Source organism: Lepeophtheirus salmonis, chromosome 6, assembly GCF_016086655.4.
Source record: "Lepeophtheirus salmonis chromosome 6, UVic_Lsal_1.4, whole genome shotgun sequence".
NCBI lineage: Eukaryota > Metazoa > Arthropoda > Copepoda > Siphonostomatoida > Caligidae > Lepeophtheirus > Lepeophtheirus salmonis.
Window position 1 is genome coordinate 20,399,666 of NC_052136.2, and position 27,793 is coordinate 20,427,458.

The 27,793-nt window shown below is 30.9% G+C and overlaps 3 long non-coding RNA genes across 7 annotated transcripts in view; 2 read left to right on the forward strand and 1 right to left on the reverse strand.

Annotated features, from left to right (window-relative positions):
- Positions 1–19,611, reverse strand: part of LOC121120177 (uncharacterized) — a 60,031-nt gene extending 40,420 nt beyond the window's left edge. Inside the window, exons 1-6 of one of the 4 annotated variants that reach the window (XR_011780513.1) lie at positions 19,296–19,603; positions 18,794–19,235; positions 18,535–18,728; positions 17,496–17,587; positions 17,081–17,329; positions 2,084–7,464 (exon numbers count right to left, since the gene is read on the reverse strand). This is a non-coding gene — a long non-coding RNA (uncharacterized lncRNA). Of the gene's footprint in view, positions 1–2,083; positions 7,465–14,777; positions 16,044–17,080; positions 17,330–17,495; positions 17,588–18,534; positions 18,729–18,793; positions 19,236–19,295 lie in introns of those variants that run through there. The other 3 variants (XR_005864929.2, XR_005864930.2, XR_011780512.1) reach the window with 3 other exon arrangements.
- Positions 19,612–20,177: 566 nt separating this feature from the next.
- Positions 20,178–22,678, forward strand: LOC121120886 (uncharacterized). Its single transcript, XR_005865246.2, has 2 exons — positions 20,178–21,467; positions 21,530–22,678. It is a non-coding gene; the product is annotated as an uncharacterized lncRNA (long non-coding RNA).
- Positions 22,679–24,645: 1,967 nt separating this feature from the next.
- On the forward strand, positions 24,646–27,048 carry LOC121120911 (uncharacterized). 2 transcript variants are annotated; one of them, XR_011780800.1, is made up of 4 exons: positions 24,646–24,852; positions 24,932–25,087; positions 25,337–25,401; positions 25,626–25,997. It is a non-coding gene; the product is annotated as an uncharacterized lncRNA (long non-coding RNA). The 2 variants fall into 2 exon arrangements; XR_005865260.2 differs by lacking the exons at positions 25,337–25,401; positions 25,626–25,997 and adding an exon at positions 26,288–27,048.
- The last annotated feature ends 745 nt before the right edge of the window (positions 27,049–27,793 follow it).

Here is a 27,793-nt window from a genome sequence, read left to right on the forward strand (position 1 = left end):
TTATAAATTTGCCTTGTTGATATTTGTTTGTTTGATGATAATAAAATATTGTTGAGAAAGTAGCATCAAATTATTTTTAATAATATTTTAAAATTAACTTTGCACCCTATGGACTTATTTATGATCATGTAACATGAAATCCTTTAATTAAATTCATGATTTCAATAATATCTACATAGTTTAATTATATCGAATTGAATATCCTTAAGGGAAATTTAAAAATACCAAAAACATTGATATTTATTGATCTGGATTGATTTTTTTGCATTTTGATTATTTAAACTAACAAAATAATTTATAATCTAGTAAAAAAAGTCGATTTATTGTTTTTCATTCATTATATATATATATACAATGAATATATTTAACTTTTTCAGTATATTTTTTGTTCCATTCCCATATCATAAAAAGTTTTAAAGAACTTATATCATGATAGCTGGATTGATTAACCTTTTTCACTATATATCCTTATGTATAACAAGATTATAGGATTTAAGTCTGGTGCACAAGGTGACTAAATTTCCTTAGGCTAAATCGTATATTCGATCCCAACCACTTTTGTATGCTTTTTTAAAGGCATGACTGGGTTCATAATCCTGTAATTGAACCTACTTTTTATGGCTTGTTGTATTTTCCACGAACCAACGCTTCACTATCGGCTTTAGGATGGTGTCTATGTGGGTTTGGGAATTGATTTTACTCCTTATTTTAGAAAAATTAGTGGAAGTATCTTCGTTTTCGATGAAATTGACACCCAAACCATGACAAATTAAGGTTTGACACGTCCAGCTTCTTTTTTCAGGTTCATGAGAATCTTTCGGATTTAACGACTTCAGGGATCCTCAGAAGGCTAATTATTTTTTTTCGAAGCTTCGGTTGAGCCCTTGCAGTCACCATAAAGTTTTAGGATTTTATCAATTCCCCAGTCCAGTTAAGATACAAAAAAATTAAGAAGACTTATTTCCTTCTAGATATAAGGAAATGACAGCTTCCCTCCGATTTCCAATTATGATCGATAAAGTATTCTTAAGGATCAAATTTTCTTATGCAATTTCAGCGAAATAGTATTACTTGTCATTAGTTAATTTTTGAGGGCAAAATTTTGGCACCAACTCGAGAATTACCAACCATTTAACAAAGTTTGTATGCTTATTGTCCCAATAATTAATGTTCCTTAAATGGGTCAGATGGAGTTGTACTGATTAAGTATGAGTAAACATTATAGTATTACAATAACTCCATCTGATCTAGGAATAGTTTTGAAACCCATATACATATTTTTAGGAGCACCCATGAATCGAACCTTCCCCCAAAAATTGGCTAAAACTACATTTATTGATTTTATATTATAGTTTTCACAATTCAAGTTATTATTATATATTTATCACAAACATATTAGCTTTGACTAATATCATATAATTTTTGAATCATAAATATGAATATGATTCATATTTATGAAAATATTGAAATGTAATTTATTCGTTGATACAGGGCAAATAAATGAAAGCATAAATTTAGTCTATTTAATAAAAAAGTGTATAAAATATTTAATCTAATACTCATCGGATGCATCATTTACTGTATCAATATATAATTATGATTTAACATCTGCCGACAACTCTTGTTTATTTCCTTTCATTAAGGGATCACTGCTTATCAGAAGATGATGAATCCAACCCGTCAGGGTCTTTATTCTTGATGATTTTTTTGAGTCATTAAGTCTATAATATAAAGAAGGTCTATTAAGTAATGACAAGAATGGATCACTGGTCTGACATAACTTGCAATGTGACATAAATATACGTACACGCACGTGTTCGTTAATTGTCTGGAGGATGAGAACATGTTCAATTTGGCAGTACACTCTCAATTGAAATTCTCCTTTTTGTAGAAGTGCGCAATTATACGCAGGTTTTTATTTATTTTATACTCTTCATTAAAGATGTATCTACCTAACATCAGGCAGATTTATTGTGTACACTTATTCTTCTATACTAAAACATCATGTATATGAATCATTTTATGTATTTAAATCAAAAAGTTAGTACCATTTTCAAAAAACCCAAAAAAAATTTTTTATATAAATATAAAATTTACGAAAAATTACTCTAAAATAGTTACTGTTAGAGATAGTGTATTGGACCCTGCAAGGGGGTTGTGTTTGTTTAATTTATTGATTGTTCGGTGTTCCTTGTTTTGTTTGTAATTATGGTACCTTTTTTGTAATTGTAGTTATTATTTTTTCTCTTTTTATTAGTATTGTTAATACTAATATCTTATCGTGCATACACGTGTGTTTCAACTATTAAAAGAGGTTGGCAGATCCAAAAATTGGGAAGACAGCATTGTGTTCTTACATATGGTCCTTCGAGCCAGATATCCTTGGGATATTTCTTTAATCTTAAATTTGTAAAATACTCTCAAAAAATAGGCCTCAAATTTCTCTAAAAACTCTACAAGGATTCAAACAGTATTTTGAAGTGTCCATTGGAGATTTATACAATGAAATAGATGTCGAAAACGACGATTATTTAAGTTTAAAAGATTGTCATAAATGTATTTTAGAAGAATTTGACAATTTGATGGATATATATTATACTATAAGGAAATGACGCAAGTTGGGAATTTGGTATATTTTTTATTTTGCATTTTATTCCTCTAAAAACAAAAAAACATGAAACATTTTTTAAAAAAAGGGTCCTTCATGGACGTGCTCTAATTTGAAAATCAGTAATTTCTCAAAAAAAAAATTTAAAAAAATGAAACTTTGACGTTGTTTCTTTAAAATTATCGATTTGAATCAAGTTACAGGATTTTTATTTTATTAAGTATTATAGATTAAACATATATTTTGCAACAAGATATTGACAATCAATCTCTAACTTGCCTCATGTTGTGTGTTTTTAGTTCCAAACATGTTGTCAATAAATAAAAAATTTCTTTTGGTAGGCTTATTACGCGCATTTATTTTGATGTTTCTCCTCATTTTTATCAATAAAATCTCATTTTTTGATTACATGTATGTTATTTTTTCATGCCAAATAAGACACCTTATTTTACCAATTTATAATTTTGGACTTTTAGAAGTACGACCTATTATTTTTTGTTCCTTAATTTCTAGGGTTGATTTGTTTTTTTTTGTTTTTTGTTTTTTCAACCATAGTTTTATTTTTATATTCTATAAGTTTCCTATTTTTCACTTATTATTAATATTTAATTCCTTTTTTTTAATAAAAATAATCAGTTTACTTTTATGAATGACTACCGTGATTAAAGACTCAGTGGCGTTGTTCCAATCATGGATATAATGATTGAAGTAAAATCCGAATTGAGGTGAACAGTATGACCCTACACTGATATCGCCTAAATCACTTCCGTTTCTTATGTCTTTTATTTTTGATATCCCGAATTGTCGATCTTCTTGCTTAGAGCTTGATAGTAAGTATAGTAGAACATGCTCTGAGCCCAACTAATAGAGAAATTTTTGGTCCATAGACTTGCTCGAATAGTGTATGAACTTCATACCAAACAAATTACCTCAATTTCACAAAATAACTTATCTCGATGTTACCAAAAATGAAGCTAACTCGTTTCAGGTGTGCTAGATTCACAATGAACTTGACTATTACGGACAACTTTTTTTGTTTGATCTCCAGCCAACCCAAGCTTTGTCAATTTCGTGATGATATATGTAATTTAAAACAAGCCTTAAAGTGCAAAGGTCTTGCGTTTCCCAAAGTGGGCAATACCGCCCGCTGGGGGTGGTGCTTTTATGGCTGGGCCGGCAATATCCAAAAATTAAATAAATACCAGATTATGGATTATATTATAACATTAGCATATTTAGCAAGTGGCAATCGGGGGGTTAGAGAAAAAAAAGCGGTGATTACATATTATTACATAAAACAAACAAATTAGTCTACAAAATTAAAAAAATATGATTACAAGGTAGTAGCAATGGATATGTTGAATATTAACCGGTTGATAATATAAAAGTACGTCATATTGATATTGTATAATTTTACTTCATTATGTGCCTTTATAGTTTACTTAGTTTTCTATAACACTCAAATGCAAACAGAGTACTTAGAATAAATACTTATATTTTAGTTAAAAACGCAGAATCATAAAAAAGTAAAATCTAAAAACTAAAATGCTATAGAAAAACAAACAGTAAATTTGTTTCCCATGTCTCAGTATTTGGTGATACTTCAAAATTCTGGAAGTTAGAAGAAATAGGTCTTACTTCAAAAATTCCATTATTGATTGAAAAACAGTGTACTCAAAGGATATTTGAATCTAGTGTTAGAAGACTTGAAAATAGTGCTATAGAGGCTCATCTTCCATTAAAGAAGAGTGTACTACCCATTGTAAATATAAGAAATGTTGTCTTAAAATGGTTTAATTCTTTGGAATTTAAATTAAGGAAGAACCCTTGTTATAAAGATGATTATGAACAAGTAATAGAGAATGCGTTTCAGGATGGATATGTAGAATTAGTGCGTATTGAAGAACTGAAATTGGCAGATACGTCCAAAGTTAATTACATGCCTAAGCATGGAGTATTGAAAGAAAGCTTAGCGTCTACGAGGTTGCGAATTATATTTGATTGGTCAGAGACAAAGAATTCTTCCTTGATAGTAGACCCTTAACTTCCAATACAATCTTATAGATATTTTATACCGTTGGAGTTTTTATAAGATTGCGCTCTCGTTGCTGTGTACAATCAAGTTCGTGTTCCTGCGGATCAAAGGAATCTTTTGCGATTTTTTTTTGATTTTTTTTTGGAAAAGGAGGAAATGGTGATCTCAAATAATACAGACATACATGCCAAGTCTTTGAACATCTAGTACTACATAATCTTCTATTACAGCATTTCAGTGGAATGCCAAACATTTATCTGAACAATTTCCTCGTGCCTCTACAGTCACTATCAAGGACATGTATGTGGACGACCTCCTTACAGGAACAAATAATGAAAGGGAGGGTGAGGAACTTGTTGATGACTTAATTAAATTGAACTTGGCGGTTTTCCATTAAGGAAATGGCAGACTAATTGTACAAAGACGTTGTCTGATTTAGGTAATTTTTTTAATAGAATATATAAATAAATCTTTAGGTATGAAGGAGATACGAACTCTCGGATATGTTTGGGATCCCAAGAATGATAAGGTTCAAATGTATGTCAAAATTAATGAAGAAAATACTGTGTCAACTAAACGAAATATCTTGGCAGAGTCATCTAAATATTTTGACTCCCCAAGGTCGTTACTCACCTGTGCTATTTATAACAAAGATTCTTCTGCCAAGGGTTTGGGTAACAAAAGTGGATTGGGATTAACTGTTGCCTGAGAAACTTGTAAAAAAATGAAATGCATAGATAAATCAGTACATATACTAATTGAAATATCATTTCCTATGTGTTGTTGATGATTCTGGGGGATGATTCTTCAGTTAAATTGTGTGTACTTTATGATGCCTTTCAGAAGGGATCGGCTGCTGGGATTTATTTACGTATTGTTGTAGAAGATGGTTCTGTATTCATAAATTCCGAAACTAGTAGAACATGGAAGAAACCTTTAAAGATTATTTCTATTCCACAAATGGAACTAGAAGCTTCTGTCTTGGCTTAAAACTTTGTTTTTGGGTCTATCACTCACTTACAAGTAAAATCTGTATGCACTTGGACGTAATCGATTATATTTTTGTATTGTGTTCAATTTGAACCAAATCGATGGAAGACCTACATTGCCTATAGGGTTCAAAATATTGGGGGGAGCATTAGTCTAAACTATTGGAAACATGTTTATGGACATGAAAATCCAGTTCATATTGCTAGTCGAGGTGTACTTCCCAAAGAATTTGTCAGATCCAAGATTTGGATGAAGTGACCCACGTGGTTATCTCTCCCTTCACATAAATGGGAGATTTTCAGGGAGTGGTAAACCAGGATGACAAGATTGAATTAGAAAGTGGAAAAGAAGTAGGTGCTAAATATTATTTTAAAGAATGAACCGTATGGTCTCGATAAACTAATTAGTAGTGTTTCTAATTGGAATAAAATGGGGATATACTGTTGGATTAGACATTTTATTCTTTTAATTAAAAGGAAAAAAAGGACATTTTTAATGAAGCATTGTATTAGTAGGAAATATAACTATCTTCTAGATGTTTGATAAGTTGTATGAGAGATATTATTAAGAAACTCCAATCAGATGAAGAGATGGATATTAAATGCAAGCTTGCTCCTTGAAGACTTCATTGGGATATGGACGACTTAATCATCAAGGTTGGCGGAAGATTGGAGAATGTTGTGTTTTTATCTAATGAAGGAAAACATCCTATAGTTATAGTAAAAGAATCATTGCTTGCGTCTAGGATTATTGCTTCTGAGCATATTCAATTATTACATGCTGGGCCGCAGTGTGGCTTGTCAATGATAAGAAGAAAATATTGGATTATTAATGCACAACAGTTGGGACGATATCCATTTCTTGAATGTATAGCATGCAGAGAATATTGGTGAAACCGAGGGCTCAGAGAATAAGAGAAACTCCAAATGATCAAGCTAAGATTGGCTCTCCTTTATGTCCCATAATGATACGAGCCAACAAGAAGAATAAAAACTTATGTAAAGCATATATCTGCATTTTTGGAGATAGAGTTGTCCAGGCTGTTCATTTGGAGTTGGGCAACAGTCTTTCAACTAATCACTTCTTATGGCATTCAGGCGATTTACTTGTTGACGAGGGATTCCACAAACTATATGGTCCTACGATGGAAAAAACTTCGTTGGTGCATGTACAGCTATTTACAAGTTTCTATAAAAAAAAATAGAGACCAGATATTTGTGTGATGCCGAGACAATGGTTTTCAATGAAACTTTATAATATTTCATAGCTCATAATATTTAAGGTTTTGGCCTTATGTTCTGTTAAATCAAGCACTGTGCTACGCATAGATTTGTAAAAAAAAATATGATCTTACACGAGCGTGAGTCTTTTTCTAGTTGTAACCTAAAGACTTTTTCTAATTTTCCAAAGCTGTTTTGATTATTATTTTACCATTGAAGAGATAAAATTATAATTACAAATATATATGTAGTGTGAAAGATGAAGTGTAATACTAATGATTTGTTGCGGAGTTAAAGGTTTAAGTCCTTGATGGTCTCAGTAGAATTGAAGATCGACTTTGGGGTAATTCCTGCCATGACAGCAAAGCTAGGTTCTTCTAAGCAATATTTGAAAAACTAAGTGAATTTTGCCTTTTAGCAGAGTTTGTGAGTATTCTTCATACAAAGAGGTTTAAATAAATCATAAAAAGGCACTCATATTGTAACTTTTTGATATCAAGTGTTTGATAAGTACAACAATTTCCTATTTCAAATGTTCGAAAACTTTTATTTTCTTTCTGGATGGTTGGATAATATGAAAGTTATCTTACAAATTGCCCAGCTCTTTATATCTTTTGATGAGTAGACAATTTTCAAAATTCCAGAAACATGAAAAACAACAAAAAAGCAAGTTAAAAGGACTGTTCTCAAAATTGAATTTGTATTACATTTGTATTTTTCAACACCAAGAAATTTCTTAATAATCCTTTGGAGGAACGAAAAACGGTACTGAATGTAAGAAAAATGTATATTCACAATCTAAGGATTAGAAATAGATATAAGACCATAACGGGGCCGAATTAGGTCTCATAAATCAAACAAAGTTTTTAAACTACAGCTAACATTCATTAATATATCAACTTATCCAAAAGAATTGAATAAAAAATCTTCAGTGCAAACCTAGGTCAACGAAATAATGGGTTGCTTATATATGTGCAAGGCTGGAAGGTATTTAAAATTAACTTTTAGCCAACAAGGCCCTTCAAATTTTTTTGTACTAGCTCTGTGAAAAATATACTAGCCCAGAAAACCACAAATGTTATATCATTTTTACACTGGTACAGGACTATTACTCTTGTATTTAAATAAGATATGTTTTGGGAGTACAAAAAGAAAATAATATATTTTCTGTGAAACACAATTTATACTTTAGAAAAAGTAGAACTTGTAATTTAACAATTACTATTCATGCTCCATAGAAAGTAACGTGAGCGGTAATTTCATTCCCTGTAAATTTCAACCCCGGACATTTCGTTCCAACTTTGAAGAGGGATATTTAGTGACGTTATACAGTTTATTTTTCTAAAAAGGTTAGTATTTTTTGTGTATGGTTGTAGACGGAGGCCTGGCTAGTGGGAACTGGAGATTACTCATGTAAGATGAGTGATGATGTATAATATATAAGATTTTTGGTGTTTATGGATTAGAAATGACGAAATCCTTAATAGTGAGTAGTCCCAATCTGTGGATATTATTTAAACCTTGAAAAACCTAGAATGGAGGTAAATCCATTTCATTAGTCTTCTTCTTCTTCTCCATCGTCTATTACTACTTGATCCTACTCCTTCTCATCAATCCACAATCATCATTCCTTTCCCCTTTTTACAATTCAAATCTAAGTACACCAAAATCAAGTTGCTCGGGCCCCTCACTCCCTTTTCCTTACTCTCCCCATAAACAGGATGATGTAACTAAATATCTCTCATCTAAGTTGGAAGGAAATGTCCAGGAATGAATTTTCTGGGACTGAAATGAATAGGAATGAAATCATCTTGCACCAGAAAGTAAATCTTTCTTGATTATAGCATAAGCTCTTGGTTCTTCATTTCAAAGTAAATAAGCTGCTTTCTTTGCCTCATCTTCATCAGAATAGTAATCTGAATTAACACAAGGTAATACTAATGATTTGAACCCGAAATTACATGTCTATATATGGTATTTAAAGTAGGGCATTACGTAGCCGAAAGGCTAAATAAAGACCACCCTGCACTAGCCCAACTGGTTTTTTACTAGACACGTTATAGCTGCCGAGTCCTGCATATATGATGTAACAAAATGATTTGGAGGTTTTTCCTTTTCTTGATTTTTGTTCAAGATTGTTTCTGTGTTAATTTATCATATTATGTGTATACTTGTAATAGTAATTGTTAGAGTAGTTACTGAGTTCTTCTTCATTTTCATCTTAATAGACAATAGATTGGTCCACAAATTCAGCAAATATCTACATACAAAGCAAAATTAATGCATAACTCTGATTTAATTAATACTTTTCTTTATGCGTCATAACCTATTGTATATTTAGAACTTTCGTCAAATACATATTTTTGGAGATTATGTAATTATTACAATTGAAAATAGGGAGTGTATTTTAATCATTTTCTACCAATTCATTCATTTGCAAAAAAGTCAAATAAAGCCTAGACTTATTCTAAATAATTTCAGACTAAGATCAAGCTTGAACACGTTCAAACTTTTTATGTTCGTTACTGATAATAGAGTAATGTTCATGGCATCCTCAAGGCAACAAAATAAGGACAAAAATTGATTAAGTGATTGTCCTTTCGCAACTTGGTTTTAGCTTTGGTCTTGGGATAAAAGATGAATGGTGTTCAGGTGCTGATGATTTTAAAAATAAACGCAAAGCATGAACAGTACCCAATATCCAATCCTACGATGGATGTGAATCGAATATTCAAAGTTAAAAAATAAATTATTTAAATGTTGTGAATGAAGAATTCACGGTAATATACTTTTGAATTCACTCATAATTTTGGGATAGGTCTATGAATATCATAAATTAAATTCATTTTACGTTGTTCATTCATTCTAACTAATGTATGTGTAAAGGAAGGTTATAAATAATCATACGTACATATAGTCCTAAGTAATGATAAAAATCCAGTGAAGAATTGGCTTATTTAAAAAAAGAAACCGAAAATCAACATTGTAACCCTGATAATTTGAAGAATATTTAGGCGGAGAGAAAAAATAATGCACATAAACTTACATTAGATCAGCTACAATCAGCTTCGACAAGGGAGGAAGGAGAAAAGGAAATAAACAAGGGCATTAGCCTGAATTTCTCTGGTATTGATCCCCAATTCTACTCTGAGTCCAAAAAGGACTTACAATTATAACTCCCAAACAAATCCTTGGTGTTACACTCTGTCTTTTATGAACACAATTTATTCTTCAGACTACCAATTCAAAAAAAAAAAAAAAAAAAAAAAAAAAAAAAATACACCGGATTTTCATCACTGGTCAGTGGTAATTAGGTATGATATGATGGGAAAAAGAGTATAATCTATAAGGAAGAAATCACATTTCTTTAAAATGTAACGTTGGTTATACTATGAAGATGATTCAGGGAAATGAATTATTTTGCCACAAGACTCTTTGTTGCTTCGTTTACACACAAATATAAGTAATCAACGCTCATGTCTCATTCATTTTACAAGCATAAAGCGGGTTAGGTATAGTTTGTGTGATATAACGAGATTTAAAGAAGGACTGGTATATTATTTACATAAGTAGAGATATGAAAAAAGTGGTTTTTGTATGGGTCTCCTAAAACTCGTCCGTTGATGACTTAATTAATTATAAATACCCACTATTTATCTTTGTAACGACCACTTTAATAGAGATGTGATCCCCAAAACTCAAAGATTCAAGTCCATTTATATATTTTACCTCAGCTTCTCTAATCAAAGGGTGTCAGACCCAGAGATGAATGATTTCGCTTTTACATAAAAATATTTAGTGATCATTTTTGCATCTCCTAAATAGTAATTACTTTATTATTCGAACTCAGATGTAGCATTGCCCAACAACCGATGTGTAAGAGACCCAGAACCCAGACAAAATATATAAATTTAAAGCATAACGAAAAGGTTAATATATAAACCGGGTAATGCAGAAAAAAGAATTAGTCTCGAGTCGGCTACGCTGTTGAAATAAGTCTAAACTTATATTGGAAAATATAAATTTTGTTTAACAAATTTCAAAAGTGTGTGAGTCGGAGTCATTTTCTAAATTACTAAATCACTTGTCACTATATTTAAATATCACTCTATCGTGAGGATTTAGGATCTCCACATTAATATTCAATAAATAAATTTTAGATTACACTAAATGCTTAGGATGTGACAAAACTGTATATAAGAACGATTATTTCACTATTTATTGACACTAAATAATAGATTATGTTCCTCGACAATTGTAAAGCATATTAATATGACATTAACAATTAAAATTATTTCCTTATTTATCAATTGTAAATAATGGTCTAATGCAAACATGCACTTATTTATGTGCTTCATTAATTTAAGTTTATATTTTTATTTTGTCTTAGTTGTTGACCCTTAAAATATATTTGATACTTGATAAAATTTACTCCTATTTACATTTATTACAGTTATATACTTCTAAATTTCTAGGTATTTAGTAAAAACTGAAGATTTGTGTAGACTACTCTCATTGGTCAAAGATTTATTCATAAGTGTCTTTACATTGGAATCCATCAATATGGTTTTCAATGCTTTGTTCCAGAATACTGTATTAGTTAAAGGCATCAAAGTCTAAAAAAATTCAGTGTTGATCTTACTTTTCTTAGTTTGAACGTTTTGTTATTTAATATTTTCATTAGTTTAAACAAAAAAAAAAAAAAAAAAGGATCTATATTCAAGAAAATTATATCTTCAACAAAAAAAATCCAATTTTCACAAATTATAATATTTTAAAACTAAAAGCAGAAGACCTATATTTGCTGGAAGTTCTTGACGTTGAATGAGATGAAAAACATTTTCATGCCTACTGCATACACAAAGGAACAAAGGGATATATATTACCATTGTGTATTAATACAGCTTTGAGGCTTACCTAGGAAGAGTCAATAAATAAACGCCACTCATTTCGTTCATAATTAAGGTGAATTAAGACTTAATTAAAAAAAAACACTACTCCTTCAACTGAGAAAACTTTTGGAAATCAGATTGTCGTTTCCTTTTACAAACTATTTTTAGTATATTTTTTCAGAAGATTACATCATTGAAATCTTGAAGCTAAAATTTTAGCTCACTGTTTTGTCAAAAGTAAACATTAAATAAGATCATTTAGCTCTATCGTGCCTAATTAATAATAAATTATTTCAATTAAATTTGGAGAAACAGGTAGTGGATATTCTTGATTGTGAGAAGTTGGTCTAAAAACCAATTTCAAATTTGGATATACTACAGTGTGTTCGGTATTTTTTTAATATTTGCTTCTTTTTTAATAAGAAATAACAGTTCCCGATATGGTTTACTGGCTCTCTCCATACCATAGATAAGGCAAAAGACAAATGATGAAAGCCATTATTCACACACGCAACACATATGAGGAGACCAGCTTTTATCCTGATCTCAAACTATAAAGTCAATGTAATGTTCGTAACATCTTTTGATTAATGGTGCAAAACGTCGTTTTTGGTTATGGAATGTCAATCTATCACAAAATAAAACAAAAATTGTCCGACAACTTTGCTAAGTTGATCACTATGATGATCATTTTGAAACATACTTTTTTACAAAACTTGTTGATTTTTGGCTTGTTAAAAGCTCTAGCCCGAGCAAGTGACATCGATTCAGGAACTCTAAAATTATTAGATTTCTTGTGTAGTATCTCATTTCTGGGGGAAATGAAAAAAAAAAAAGAAGACTGCCAATCCTGCAATTGAGATAGAGAGATTCTAACAATGATTGTTAAACACAGACTTGCATATTACAAGATATCAGAAACTCACTCAAACTAAAATACAAAAACAAATAGGCATGATGGGTATAGCTATATACTCAAACAACAAAAGATTTCATTCATATACAATGTTTCCTCGTAAAAATGAGATGGGCAAGTCCAAATATTGATTGGGCATCTTGGATCCCCTTCTCGTCTACTGGTAGGCTGTATATAGAAGTCTTTCAAGATCTTTTCCTGGAAAAAAAAGTCAGTGAAGCTACTCACTCTCGGGCAATATTTTGGATCTGGTGCTCCCCTCCTCCAATTCTACTGTTAACAATAAAGTGTCGAATGATATTAATTTATCCGATCATTATCCAATCTTAATTTTCACCACTAAAACTATTAACTTATTTGTGTTTTTGACTTTTATATTTTAATATTTGTATTATAAATGCATCACTTTTATTAAAAACGATCATTTTTTTATTTTATAAAATAAATCAACCTTTACAGGCTTTGTTTATGGCCGCTGGTTGAAATAAATAAATTAAATTAATGTAGTTAAATATACAATTTACATAGAAGAAAATGAAGTATTGGTTTTTAGCTGATTCTTCCCAAATACCGGGCCGACAAATTTTTTTGGTACATGACTTTATGTGATTTTTAAAGGGCCTTTGATGGTCAGGGATGCAGTGGGTAATAGTATTTTGAAAATGCCATACTCATTATTATCATGTTTTAATTACATGCTTGATATACTTTTTTTTATTTACAAAGTTAACATAATTTTCATTTACATAATGTTTGTATCATCATCATTAATTATGTGGATCGTTAGTAGGAATATAAAATTTCCTATGGTTATGTCGTTAAATATTTTCTTTTGTCTACTTTTTCAACAAATTGACGCTTTCCATGGATTTGTACTGAAATAATGTGATTACTCATCGGCCACCGTTCATTAATTCTCAAAAGTTTTCTTAAGCATCACTATACTAAATATTTGAAGAAGTGTTCCATAAAAATGTTTAAGGGTAATGTTTATAATTTTCCAATACGTCGTAGATCCTTTTTATATCTCATTTTTATGGACAGCAACGTTGATTTTCATAACAGAAAATTGAAATTAATGATGGTATTCTCTTTAATAATAAAGCAAAATCCATAGTAGATAATGAGTACATACCAATCCTCCTCTGGGTAGATTATCAGTCCACAGATCGACTTCGAGTCCTTCTTATGCTACATAAACTGACAATCAGCTCAAGCATGTTCCCTTAGATATAAATTCAAGATCACACAAAAAAATATCCTGCTCCTACTCCAAGGCTAGATATTTGATTATTTTACCAACCAGTTCCCCCCCCCCTTGCTTCTAATATCTTTCATATTCAAGAGGTTACGATCAATGGACATCTCTAGCTATCTGGACTACATACAGAAGAATAAAAAAGCGCACACGTCTTATTTTAAATTGATTAATCATTGTTTTCATTAGTGAAAGATACTTATAGCTTCAGGATTTCGATCGTGACTCTTAAGTTTAAGGTGATGGGATGGAAGTGCTATGTCCCCAGATGCAGGTTATGACGACACCCCTAAGATCCTATACCATAGTTTTCCTGGTTTCCTTGCATTTCCATGTCCCCGTATCTTAGAACTCTGTTTAATGCAGTTACGATAGAGACTGGACTACCGTCATCTATATTTAAATATCTTGGAACAAGGATCAAACAGCTTAAGAGCAGAGAGTGTACTGTTAATCTTATAATCGATGAGGTCTACTCCGCAGAAAGAGTCAAGTTTGTTTGGCTCCGGGAACAATCAAAGAACTAAAACGGTCCTTACATTTACGATCAAATCTGCTTGAGGAAAATACATGGATGGGGTAGCACTTATACCGGTTGCCAAATTAAATGCTGAATTCCTCTACAGCAAAGATACTCTAACTATGTAAATCCTCTATCAAATCGATATTATTTGATAAACAACCAGTTAACAGGAATTTCTTCTCTCATTTTCTTTGTGGTAGTGAGGTCCAAACTTCAATTACTCCCCTACACAACATCAATAGAAAAGTTCATCTCATCTTCGACCCTGTGCACAATTTTAAAAAACTGCTTCCAGAAGATAATCTGAAGACAAGCTCAAATTGATTGAACTTTAATTTTTCTGGTGTGAGTATCTATTTGTGAAATAATTAATGTAAATTATATTGTTGATATATTCCAGCTTATTTAGTCTTGAATTCTTATTAATTGTCCTATTTATATATTTTAACTCATACAATCTGTATTGAAAAACCGTATTATTATATTTTTAATAAAAAAATAACATAATCGTGAACTACTTATAAGCCAGCCCTTGGAACGTGCGTTTTCTAGTCTTTTGTCCAGGTGCTTGAGACATCCATAGACGGTACTACTAACAACGGATTATAAGAAAATTAACCACGCTGTTTTCACTGGCGGAAAGTTCCCCCTACTATCCTCACTGTGCAGAAAGTTCATATTTAACAATATTTATTAACAATTTTTAAAAGTTATTGTAAATTAAAACTGTTTCACAATATATATGATGTATTTTTTACTAATAAATTTTAATTTTAAATGGGCAATACATCAAAAAGGAGTCAATAATAGTATTTTTATCTACCTTTGAAATAGCAATTGCGCGGGAAAAATATTGTAATTATATTTAAATTCATATATATATTATCATTATGAATGTTTAACACAGTTTACAGCAAAGATGCGCAATAATTAGAGTTGAGTAATTTCTAATGAAAAAGCTACGTTTTAAAATCAGAAAAGGAAGAACGGTTACCGGTTATTACGGTAATTTATTTTCTCTCTCCCAAAATCATATAATAGACAGCTGATATTAATAAGGGTTTTAATTCCGTAGTAAAATATGTCTAGCTCGTACCTTCTCCTCGTGCTCTTACAGAAAACTTATCTCTAAATATATACCCGGTGCTCCACTCGGTAACTCAATACATATGAGGCTGAATATGGACTTCGAATAACCATACTCAGTTGAAGTCTTTATTGGAATCCAATGGTCAAAAAAAAAAAAAAAAAAAAAAACTTCTCAGAGATGAAAAAACCTCATACAACCCCTTCTAGGCATATATTATTTGTGATTATAAATTGAACAATATTATTAAAGATTTTAAAAGAAAATACTTACTATTTTGAAACTTTCCAACTAAACATACATGAAAGGATCATTGCGTAGAATCAAAGTATACTTCCCAAAACTGACAAGGTATACTCCATTCTCGTACATTACTACTTCGGTGATATACAAGATAAGGGAGGATCAAAGTGGCGTTCAAAGAGGTACTATATTTCAAAAAACCAAAATGGAAGCTCTTATACGAGAGTGAGGTTGGTATTTCACCAATATTGAAATCTTGGATCTCATATGGCTAAAAATAATTTGAGTCACTTACGATTTTTGGGTAATGTGATTAAAAAACAAATTCAATAAGATGAATGGATACGTCTTTGAAAATAGAATAGCTATATGACCAAAGGAACTAACAAAATGTGTGAGAACGCTGAACATTTATTAAGGGCAGATGTCAAGTTAATGTGCTTCTACTCTAAAATTAATACTTCCTTTACTGGGACCAGATAAGCTAATAAATTTGAGCTCAAGAATGTGTCCGGGGAATATCCCATTTAAGTAACTACATCATCACTTAACTACAATTGGACAAGTCCAGATTGCTAAGACATCACGACAACTCTAAATGTCATTTTTCTGAAAATAATACTGTCAGCAAAAGTAGTAAATCTTGATACTATTTATGGACCACCAACTCCATTCTACCTTAGTTTACAAGTGTTTAACTCCCAATTTGTCCGCCAAACTTCTTCATCTTCTCCAAATATTTAAATGAGAAAGTACTATCAAAGGCTCGACCTTACACCCAACGAAGATGTGATAAACAGTTCAAATGTCTTTATGGGCAAACCTTTCATGAATCTCAATGAGAAGTGGTTTCGGTACCGAATGGCAACGTCGTTCCTATTACAAGGACGAATTTAATATCGAGGCAATCATCTCGAAGGTGCTCCATCAGCAGCGTCTGCAGGTTTTTTGTAGGTTTTTCTTTTGGAGGGGGGAGCTAAAGCATCTCGAGCCCCCCTGTCCATATAATGTATAGCGCACATCTATTTTTTTTTTTTTTTTTGTGTGTGTTTTTGATTAAAGAGGAGCGACAGTGGATTTGCATTAGTGGAAGTGCAGATAAAGAAAAATAATGTTTGCCAGCATCTCTTTTTTAAAACTGGCTGATTTTGGGAGGAGAAAAAAGTACTGCTATAAAGAGTAGACCTTACACATTCAAAATAGCATTACAGCATGGAAAATATTGGAATTATATTCAAATTCATTCATATTTACTTAATTATGCATCTAATACATATGTTTATGATTATTATTTAAGATACGTCTTACCGGTTTAGAATATAAAATATATTTGTGTTGATACGTGTGTACTGCTAAGTCTCCCATGATTATTCCAAGATTGTATCCCTGATAGAATTGGATAACACATGGTGCAGTCGATAGTTTTAGAAAAAGTAAAGGACAAATCTGTGGATTCATAAGAACCCGACAAGATGTCGAATGAAGAGAAGGCTACCATGCTATCCATTGTGAGATGAACCCAAGGTGCCCAGAAAAAATATCCTTTTGAGTCGCAATCTGAAAATTAAAAAAATTATGAGAATGAGAAAATTTGGGCCCTCATATAATAAGTAAAAAACTTAGTTGTTTAATATAATGAAAAACGGAAGAAGTTTTTAGTCTTTTGGAAGAATCCTCAGAAGAGAATATGAAAGAGAAAATAATATGACATCAATCCATTTACCTGACAATGTAAAGGAACGTAAAATGACCACTCTAGGGGAAATTTTATAGATGGCCAGGGCATTTTTCAAAATGTCCGATTTTCCACATTGCCTGTAACAAGAATAAACATGAAAAACATTCTTCATTAATATTTTAAACTTTTAACGATTAGGAAATAACTACTATATATACATGGACTTAAACCAAAATATAGGTCTGAATATCACTCATTTTATCTACATTTTAGTAAAATAAAATATAAATGAGATACAAGTATGGAAAATACTCGATATATGGACCTCAAGCTATGCACTTAAATTCACCACTTGTTAAGAAATATTAAATCATACAATCAGTTATCATTAAATGAATATATATTTCAAAGCCAAATCAATGTCATAGAGCTTATTTCTTCTTCTATCTTAACTTTTTTACTTATCCGAAATATTTTTTTTTTTGCATGTTTCTTTCAGTTTTCATAAATTCAGTTATTAATTTCTTGAGCAAAATTTTTGCTCATGATATTAAATAACTTGAATACACTTTGCTTCATATATTTTTCGAACGGATGACCATTCTCACATTGTTTATATGGATAAATTCAGCAGTCATTTCTTCAAACGAAGGAAATTTCAAAAACTTTCTTCCCAATAAGTTGTTGTATTTGCACTTAAATATATCAAATAACAAAAATAACTTTTTCCCACTATCACAAGGAATGACAATGTGAGTATACAATGTGCTGTTGCATAGCTCTTGAGTGTAGAATTTTCAGTTTGCTGAAAATCAATTAAGCAGTGATGCAACTGGCTCAAAACCAACAGGTGTAATTGCTTCTACAACTTGGTAGAATAATTTTCTCAGAATTTTAGAGTCTAATTTTGTCAAAGGTACTATTGCAATAGTCATCATATTTTTTTAGTTAAGTTCTTGATCATCACACAAAGCAAAGTCTTGGTTGGAGTAAAATTTCCCTCCTGTATACTCACAAACTTTTGCAATAAAATGAAAAAGCTATGAATTTTGTATAAAAGTCCCTTGAATTTCTTCCTGCTTACCAATATACTTCATCCAAAATAATGGTTACAATTCTTTCTCTATCGTTGAGATTCTTTATTCTAAATATTTTATTGTTGGAGGAATAAGTCTTGTATCGACTGTAAAGCAGCTTGAAAGCCTCGTTAACCACTGAATAGATGGTAATTTCAGAATTCCTTCGCTCAATATAAGTTTATACAAAGACGTTGATGCCCTTTTCCAAATAAGATCAATTAATGAAAATTAAAAGGGATACTTTAAATTAACAGCAATATTTACCAAGTGTGCCTTGGGAGTATTTCCTAGGTCCTTGTTTGGATTTAAAAAATTCCAGTTGACATAACTGTTTCCGAACAGTGATTTATTCTCGAAGATCAAATTGCATATCTGACTCGTTGATGCAATGATAACCTGTGGAGCCAACTTAGAAAAATGTCTCAGGGGCACAGAACTTGCATTAACATGCACTTCAAAGGTCATAGGTGATTTAACCAAGAGACTGTATTTCAAATGAGGATAAGTGGTCATCGCAAGGACATAGAACAAGACGGATTCTTCCTTTCATTGAATCAGTAAATCATAAGGTTCCATCAATATGACTTTAGCTCAGATATACGATTTTCTAGCCCATTAGCTTCATTTCATAACGTTCCATACAACTCACAACTCGTCCTATTTGATTTCTCATTGGGAACATGCCTCGAATAGTGCTTTGCTAAACCTAAGGAGGTGAAGAGTAGAACCGAAGAGTTGAGTTAAGAATTTAAAAATAGGAACAAACTCTATCATGTTGACCTGGCTTTCAATTCCACCGTGGAATTGCTTGAGTCCATTCATGACCAAGATCTTCCTTCTTGGGGAATACACCAAGAATAATCCCCGTATCCTTCCCTTCATTCTAATATCCTGTTCTACATCCAGGGACACAATATATTTTAGGCATTGTAATACACCAGCGGAACTCAAGAGGACCCCAGACTCGATATTATTTCCACCAAGTAATTATTGAAAAGAAGGGAATTCAAAATAATACTCATGAATAATAAAGCATTTTCTTCTCCCTCTTGTCCCCAGCGATGTCCACTTTTCTTTCCTGTACAAACTAGTTTAAGTCCATGTAATATAGTAGTCATTGGATTAGGTCAACTTTTCTTAAAAACCTTCATTAAAAAGATCTATAATTAAGGTTTTTTTCAAGAAACGAACAAATATTTATAATAAAATGTATATCATCGTTAGCCATTTGTTCAATGGAATCTTAATAATTATTATTTCAGAAATAAAAATTTTTTGCACATAGTCTTTCCCTATATAATTTAATTAGTCGAAATACGGAACACCAAAATATTTTAATTTTTTTAAATATACTTTAAATTATGATACAAATATTATTATTATTATTTTTTTGCTAAAAGTTTAGTCTAAAGGACTTTAGTAAATTTCCTAAAATATATATTATATACAAAGACATTTTCATAAATAAATTAAAATGAACTCTAATTTATTATATTTAAAGAAATATTCGCAATATTTCTATAATATGCTTAGACAACAAAACCTCATAAAATGTTAAACTGAGTTTTATTAATAAAACTCTTATAATAATAATTGTTTTGCCAATTGGACATGATTGGTGTTGTATTTGTCCTTATTTATTTGTTTCAGTCCAATTCATTAATTCTTAGGATTGGTCCTGAAGACAGTCGGTCATTCACACTGTCAGAACTAGAACCACCGACCTATGTATATAATAAAAGGAGAAAAAGAGTGAGATACCCTTCTACAGTTGGCAGCCATCTTGAGTACCTATTTGTTCTCTTTGGTGACTTTACTTATGCATTATTAAGTTAATGCAAATTATTTGTGCGTACAAGTCGAGGATTACCATGACTTGTGTCGCATTTGGTTGCAAAAACAAGTATGCTGCTGGCAATTCGATTTCATATCATCGTTTTCCCATCCATACTCCAGAGAGGTGCAGACAATGGGTAAGGAATCTCAAGGGAGATTACTTTATTCCCAAAAAGTTTTCGATAATTTGTTCGGATCATCTTACTCCGGAATCCTTCAATCGGACTCTGGACGTTGTAAGGCTGAGAGAAAATGCCCTGCCTACTCTACATATTCAAAGCATTCCCTCCTCGCCTTCAAGAAGAAGTAGCAAGAACTCTTCGAAAACGCAAGTCTCCTACAAGGAGGTCCTCATCACCTATTAAAAAGGTTAAACCATCTCCTGGACTCGAGGTAGATCTTCCCACTTTTAGGCTATGGAAAATGTGCAATTGGAGCATCTCTATTCTCTCCCATCAGCTCAAGTCATTAAGGAGAGGCTCCAATGGCAAACGAATATGATTTTTGAGCTTGCGGACCGTTCTTAAAAATACAAATGTCAACGGAATACAATCTCCAAGAAGTTAGGAAACTTGGTTGTCGTTCTAAAAGACCTGAGGTCCAAGAGAATGCTATCAGAAGAGGCTTAATCCATTCTTGATACAATGTCTGACGTTCCTAAAAACCTTCTCATAGGGATGCAAATTGGAACTGGTATAAAGGGAAGTCGCAGTAGCTACTCACCTGAGCTCCAAGCATTTGCTTTGACATTGCCATTCTACTCGACAAAAGCATCTAGTTATGTAAGAAAAACCTTTGACTTATGCCTACCTAGTCTCAGTACCAATCGAAACTGGTATTCGAATGTGGATAGTGATCTGGGTTTTACTCAATCTTCCTTTGATATTCTTAAATCGAAGGCCAATAAAGCTCTCGAATCTAAAGAAGAAATTCTCGTCAATTTGACAGTAGACGAAATGTCAGTTTAAAAAAAAATCAATGGAATAGGAAAAGATTTGATGAATATGTCAACATTTATCTTCATGAAGAAGAACTTAGTGAGACTATGAAAATAAACTTAGGAAAAAGCACATAAAATTCCATAATACATATGAAAATGAAGGTATGAAAACATTATATATTTAAAAAAAAATGATAAACATGTATTTTTTTACTTTTTATTAGGTAAACTTGGCTACTCAACTTTTCAGCTCGTATGTAGCAGATGCGATAGAAATTTGGGATAAAGACCTCCAATTGAGGAATTAAAAAAAAAAATTAGGAACTGTCGACTTTATTCGAAGATTTGATCGACTATTTGATTTCACCAAGAGCCGAAATCCTTTGGCCAAAGGATTCAAATCTCCTCTTAGTATTGGGAATGAAGACTTTTGGAAAGCATTTATTGAAAAAATGCTATCGTATATTAACGAATTGAAGTATTAATCTGGCAATCCTTTGGTCAAAACGAAGAAAAGAACAGCTTTTGTTGGATTCATGGCATCCATAACTTCAATGCGATGTGACTCCTTTTGTGCAAAGCCTTGCACAATTCAAAGAATGCGTGGTTGCTTACATCAGTGGGTATATAGTAAGGTCAGTTTCCAAGTACATAGTATGCTTTGAGGGCTTAGAGGCTCTTTACTCCATGTAACTAAAGCAATTTTTTAATTGCGAGGAAATCCAATGGAGGTCTCCTTTATCCATCAAAAAGTGTATTGAAAATATGTATAGAAACTAAAAAATGTCTCTTGTGACTCAAAATTCAAGGAATTCTCAAGACCAAAGCTACTGTGATACAAAACACTATTACCAGCAGTATCCTACAAATATGCAATTATAAATCCTAGATATTTAAGGAACTTAAATCTCATAGTCTTGACAGCTCACCATTAAATAACCATATCCTTAAATTACAAAAACGTATTATCTTGACATATTCTAAAATTAGGCTTCATTTTGAAGCATTTAAAAAAAAGAATTTATCCGAAAGTCTCTTTCGAAACAGATTCTTTTTAAGAATCAATGATTTAGAGGTATTAAATATCATGTGTATATTATATTTGTATTTTCTAAAAATAAATAGTACCAAAGATTGTTGTAATAAAATGATTCTAGTTTATTGTTGGTTCTGATTCAACATGGCTTCTCAAATAACACATACAACTCTTTGAATTATAATTAGATTATTTATTACTACGATGTACCCGTATTATTTATTTTATTCCATTTTTTTTATAAATACATACTAAGACAAACTCCCTAATCCTATTCTTATATTAATATATATGTTGAAACAATGATCTATTTTAATTAAAAACTACTTTCATTTTAGTCGTAAAATTTAGATGATTTGGTGGAAATGCATATTATTCCACGCGACTTGGAAATATAGGAAGACTTATTCAAGCATTGTGAACGGAATGCGATTTTTTTTAATCTTGAACATTTAATATTGGATTTTAGCATTATCTTCCACTAATTCTCGTGGTATTTACTATTAAAATTGAAATAACTTGCACAATCAGTGTTAACAATTTAAAAAAAAAAAAAAAAATGTATCTTTCAAGGATACCTTCAGAACTTCTTGTGAAATTACCTCTAAATTAACGGTTGCCAAGAATCCTATAATCCATACTTCTTCTTTTACAGTTCAAGCTTTTTTCAACATGTTCAACATGTGTGCAATTGGCTAAAACACTGGACTTGTGTTAACGTATTCCGAATGTCATATTTTTTTAACCCAAAAAATTGTCAAAATCTAAAAAAATACATCGAACAAAGGGTCAAGTTACATTTTTACTTTTTTTATAGTGGTTGGGGCAGTTTGTCAAAAATGCAATATTTAAGGATCAACTAATACAAAATGATAGGTATAGTAAAAAAGCCATTATTTTTCCAATAGATAGCTTCAATCATGGGTATCTGGCGTTATACAAGTGCGATTTGTTTACACTAGATTGTGTTATAAAGATAAGATTTCGTGCTAAAAAAAACTGTTCAGTGAGTCTGGTGATCTCTTTGATGATCGTCAAAGATGGCATCTTACATGAAAAGAGAAAATACGCCATATTTTACAGTTTTTCTTCGAACAAGGCAAAACCAAACCTAGGCGGCTGAAAATGTGAATAGTGTTTATGGTTCTGATACTGTAACAGAACTTCATCCAGTATTTTAGTTTTGTCGATTCCGTTTCGGTAATTTTGATGTACAAGATGCACCACTCTGGAAGGCCAATAGTCAAAAATGTTTATAGAATAATTACCGTAACAAACGAAACATTTTGTGAAACGAGTGTACTCTTTACGTATTTGTTAAAAACAAAGTTTTCCTAAACAGTTTAACTTAGTACATCCATAAAGTTCCTATTGATACCATCGGTATCACAGGTTGATATTTATATCTATTTTACAATTTCTTAGAGACACATATCTTGATTAGAATAACTTGAAAAATATTTCTTGGTAATTTAAATCCGTTTCTGTTTTCATAAAACGTAAACTCGTTTTGGAAGATTATTCTTGCTTTTCATTCCGTAAAACATTCCATTTGAGTATTAACAATAGCAAGAACTGTATATTGGATAAAATATAAGGTTGATGATCCAACAGGTATCAAAAAAAAAAAAAAAAAAAAAAAAAAAAAGGAAAATTAACATGTTAACAACTTTGCTGTTACAAGGATTCCTTACAGGAGGCCTTGGCTGTTACTATACAGGGGTGTCCGGAGGATTATATTGGAGAAGAGGGGCCTTTGATTTTTAGAAAAAAATTCTAACTTGCCGTGGTGCTATGTATGATCTGATGATCTATTTTTTAAAAAAGAATTCCTTTAAAAATTGGGTTTTCGCTATTTTCCCATTATATTTTTTTTCTTACAAAGCCTTAATTTTTCTTTAATAAATACAAAAATTGTTGCGGACACCCCACCCCCTATGAGTACGTTATATTATAAATATTAAAATCTGAATATCTTTTAATTTTTAATAGAATATACTAGCAAAGGGTTAAGTTGTTTGGGCCAAGGAGGCAGGGGAAAATAACATTGAAAAATTCTTCTTTTTTTTCAAATTATCTAGCCTTTTATTCTTCTAAACATCATATTGAATCATGAGAGTTGAGAAAAATTTTGTAATACGGTTAAAAACACTGAAAAAGAAAATATAACATAAATAAAAACAATAATTAAAATTCAATATATGAAATAATTATTTATCCCTCCCTTCCCTTCTTCAATTTATATATATATATACATATAAGATATAAAAACCGGTAGATCTGATAGGCAAGCTACCACGCGACTGAAGAGAAGAGAGTTTAACCCAGTTCTCATGAATAATTATCTATCAACAACATTGTTCAAAAGAGTTAAAGCACCCTCAGTTGTCCGTCAACGAAATCCTCGAGTCCTGTCGTCTTTATTATAGAGCCCACTGTCCGGGTGAATTATATAATGAAGATAACTTTCGTGATGACTGCGTCAGCCTTTAGGTACCCGTGTCGTCGATGGTATAGCCACCAGCCAATCTTCTTTTTAGTTCTATTCCGAGTGCGTCCCTAATTTTCAATTCCACGATTTCCCTTACAGGTGTCACTACTGCATTCATAAAAAAGATGGAAGGATGACTCCATGCAGTCCTTGCAGAAAGAGCAGAGCCTCCTCTCCGTTTCATCTTTTTTCGACTTGTTGGTGAATACCGTTGACAGGGCGAGACTATATCTTTGCCATCGCTCTCTTGAATCGGTGAATTGATTTCTCATGACCGATTTCCCTCTCACTTTATCCTTGTCCGTTTTATTCAGCTTTTGGAGTCGTTAGGAAACTAAAAGAATTGGGGGGGTTGATACTTTCATTTTCACGAGCTCCTTTCGAACATTTTGTATATTAAGTGCCTCCAACGCAATGTTAAATGGGGTGTGATCTAATATTAATGGCCTCAAGGCTAAAAATAAATACTTGCTAAACTAACATAAGGCTAATGTATCTTTTCAGCCTCCTAGCACGTTGGCCACGATTTGACCACATCAATCACAATAGACGGCATTTCTTTTTAAGTTGTAATATAATATTAATTCTTTACTGTTAGCTATAATATTAAGCAATGGGAAAAATATGTAACAAATATTTGCTTCTAAATTTAAACCTTCATTTTACTTGACTTTAGTATGATTTGTCGCATTTTGGAGGAACTTTATTCAAGATAGCTTAATAAATATTTTATTTCTCGAATGCAAATTGTTTTTTTTTAAATTTTAGTTACCTTTGATTTTCATTGCTATAGTTATTTTTACTTGGAAATATGACTCTGAACCAAAATTATATTCTAAAATGTAATTTTTTAAAAGGGTCTAAAGACCAAATCTTTTTGGAATGAATGTTTTAATGGTTTGGTTCATTTTTTACAGTTGAAATAACAATAATAGTTGGGTTTTTAGCAAGCAAGATCTGAATTTTGTTGCATAGTATATAAGACATTTCATTCTTCCTAAAAAGATTATTTATAGTTGGAATGAGAATCTTATAATTCGTTCAAATATAATATTTTATTGTTTGTGTTTTTTTTTATGTTAGAGCAACTGTTTTATAGATTGGCCTACCCTTACCTTTATATGTACTTTCTATAAAGATAATAATTAAATAATAATACACAAAACATGCTTTTTAATCATAGTTATAATGAAAAATTATAAATTAAAAAAATATTTGGCTGATTTAATTTTTTACTTTATTACTTTTCTTTCATTTAATGTTAACTCCTTAACGCATATCGAAATTATATGAAAATGTTCATTTTTTATACACTGAAATCAATTCCAAATGAAATTAATCCTCTTCATTTGAAAATATGAATATATTATATTCTTCAAAAAGTATCTGTGATAAATTTCAACAGTTTATAATAAAATTTTCCATAGTTAATACTGATTTTTCTTTATTCCTTAGAACTGTCGGTCCTTAAAATTTTCGTGAATATGTCGATATTTTATTAAACCAAATATGATATATCTTGCAAAAAATATTGATATTTCCTTTATAATGCAATATAATACGAACATTTTATATTTTTACTTAATTCTATATTCAATTATTCTTACCTATCAAAAAATATCATAATACCCTCATCTAAAAAGATAATGTTCTAGCATGTTCGTATGTTTAGTCTTAAGTGATATGTCATCGAAATAAGAATGCATGAACATTTCTGAATACTCGAGTAAAGATCACTTCCACATCTGTTTCTCTTATCCATGAGTCTTATATTTTTAGTTGACGTTACGGTAACGGATCGATTTTACCTTCTTAAAGGACTCACAAGTGGGATTGGACTGGAAGGTACTAACAACGATCATATGTTCTAAATAAGGACCAATATAACACTACTAGTTTTATCGTATGAAAACAGCCGTTTCCTCGGCCAAAGGACGTCATTTTTTTTGGGAAAATATTTTTCTCTCTTATTTACAAAACTAAAAAGCTTCATTTAAAAATATTTATTATCGTTAGTGAGTTAATATAAACTTATGTGCATTGTAGGGTCCTAACGTACTGTTGCATGATGAACATTATGGAAATAAATATTAATCATACATTAAAAATCATTATTTTAGGATTTATACTACACTTTCAACCATTTGTTGTATTTTTGACAATGAAAACCATGCAAATTTTATGTTTTGCTTTAAATAAAGTTGATAATCTTGTTGTATTGAGCGATTTATTTCCTGGCTCCTCCTATTTGTTTTTAATATTATTATAGCAGCAACATTTTTGTTTCCGTTTATTTCTTTAATTTCAAATAATACAAAATATAAATCTACAAAAAAATAATAATAATAATTTTTGCAGACTATAAATGATTTTTTATAGTGAATATCAAATATTCAGACTTATTTTTCAACATTAAAAATGAAATACATACAAAAAAAGTCTTTAGTTTTAAAAAAATGCTAGTAACATTTTTGTATCTTGTTTTTTACTCGAAAACTTTGATACGATTACCTAAAATTGACTCTAAAAGAGAAGCTTTCCTTTTTGGAATTTTAATTTTCTAAATTTAGGCAGTGATAATTAGAATGTAGTTTTGAATAAGGTAAGAAATACATAACTTTTTTAAATATCGCCTTAAAAACCCCCTTACTTTGAAAGTTAAGGATTTATTTTTGAAAAAAAATATATGACATATGTAATTAAGACTATAGAGGATTTGTTAATAAGTAATGAAATAATCCGAGTTTTAATGTGATAGGACTGTATTTTCATAATGAATATATATATATTATTATGGTTTATAAATAAATATATTTACTAGTGTTGGGGTTCGGTCTGAAAACCTTATGCCGGTGTAAAACCGTTATGATCTTTAGTAGACCGAACTAATTTGGTGCGCTAATAGAATTTTGGTTTAGATCATTCTTTCAAAAAAATCGATCTGGACCGATTCTATAGATG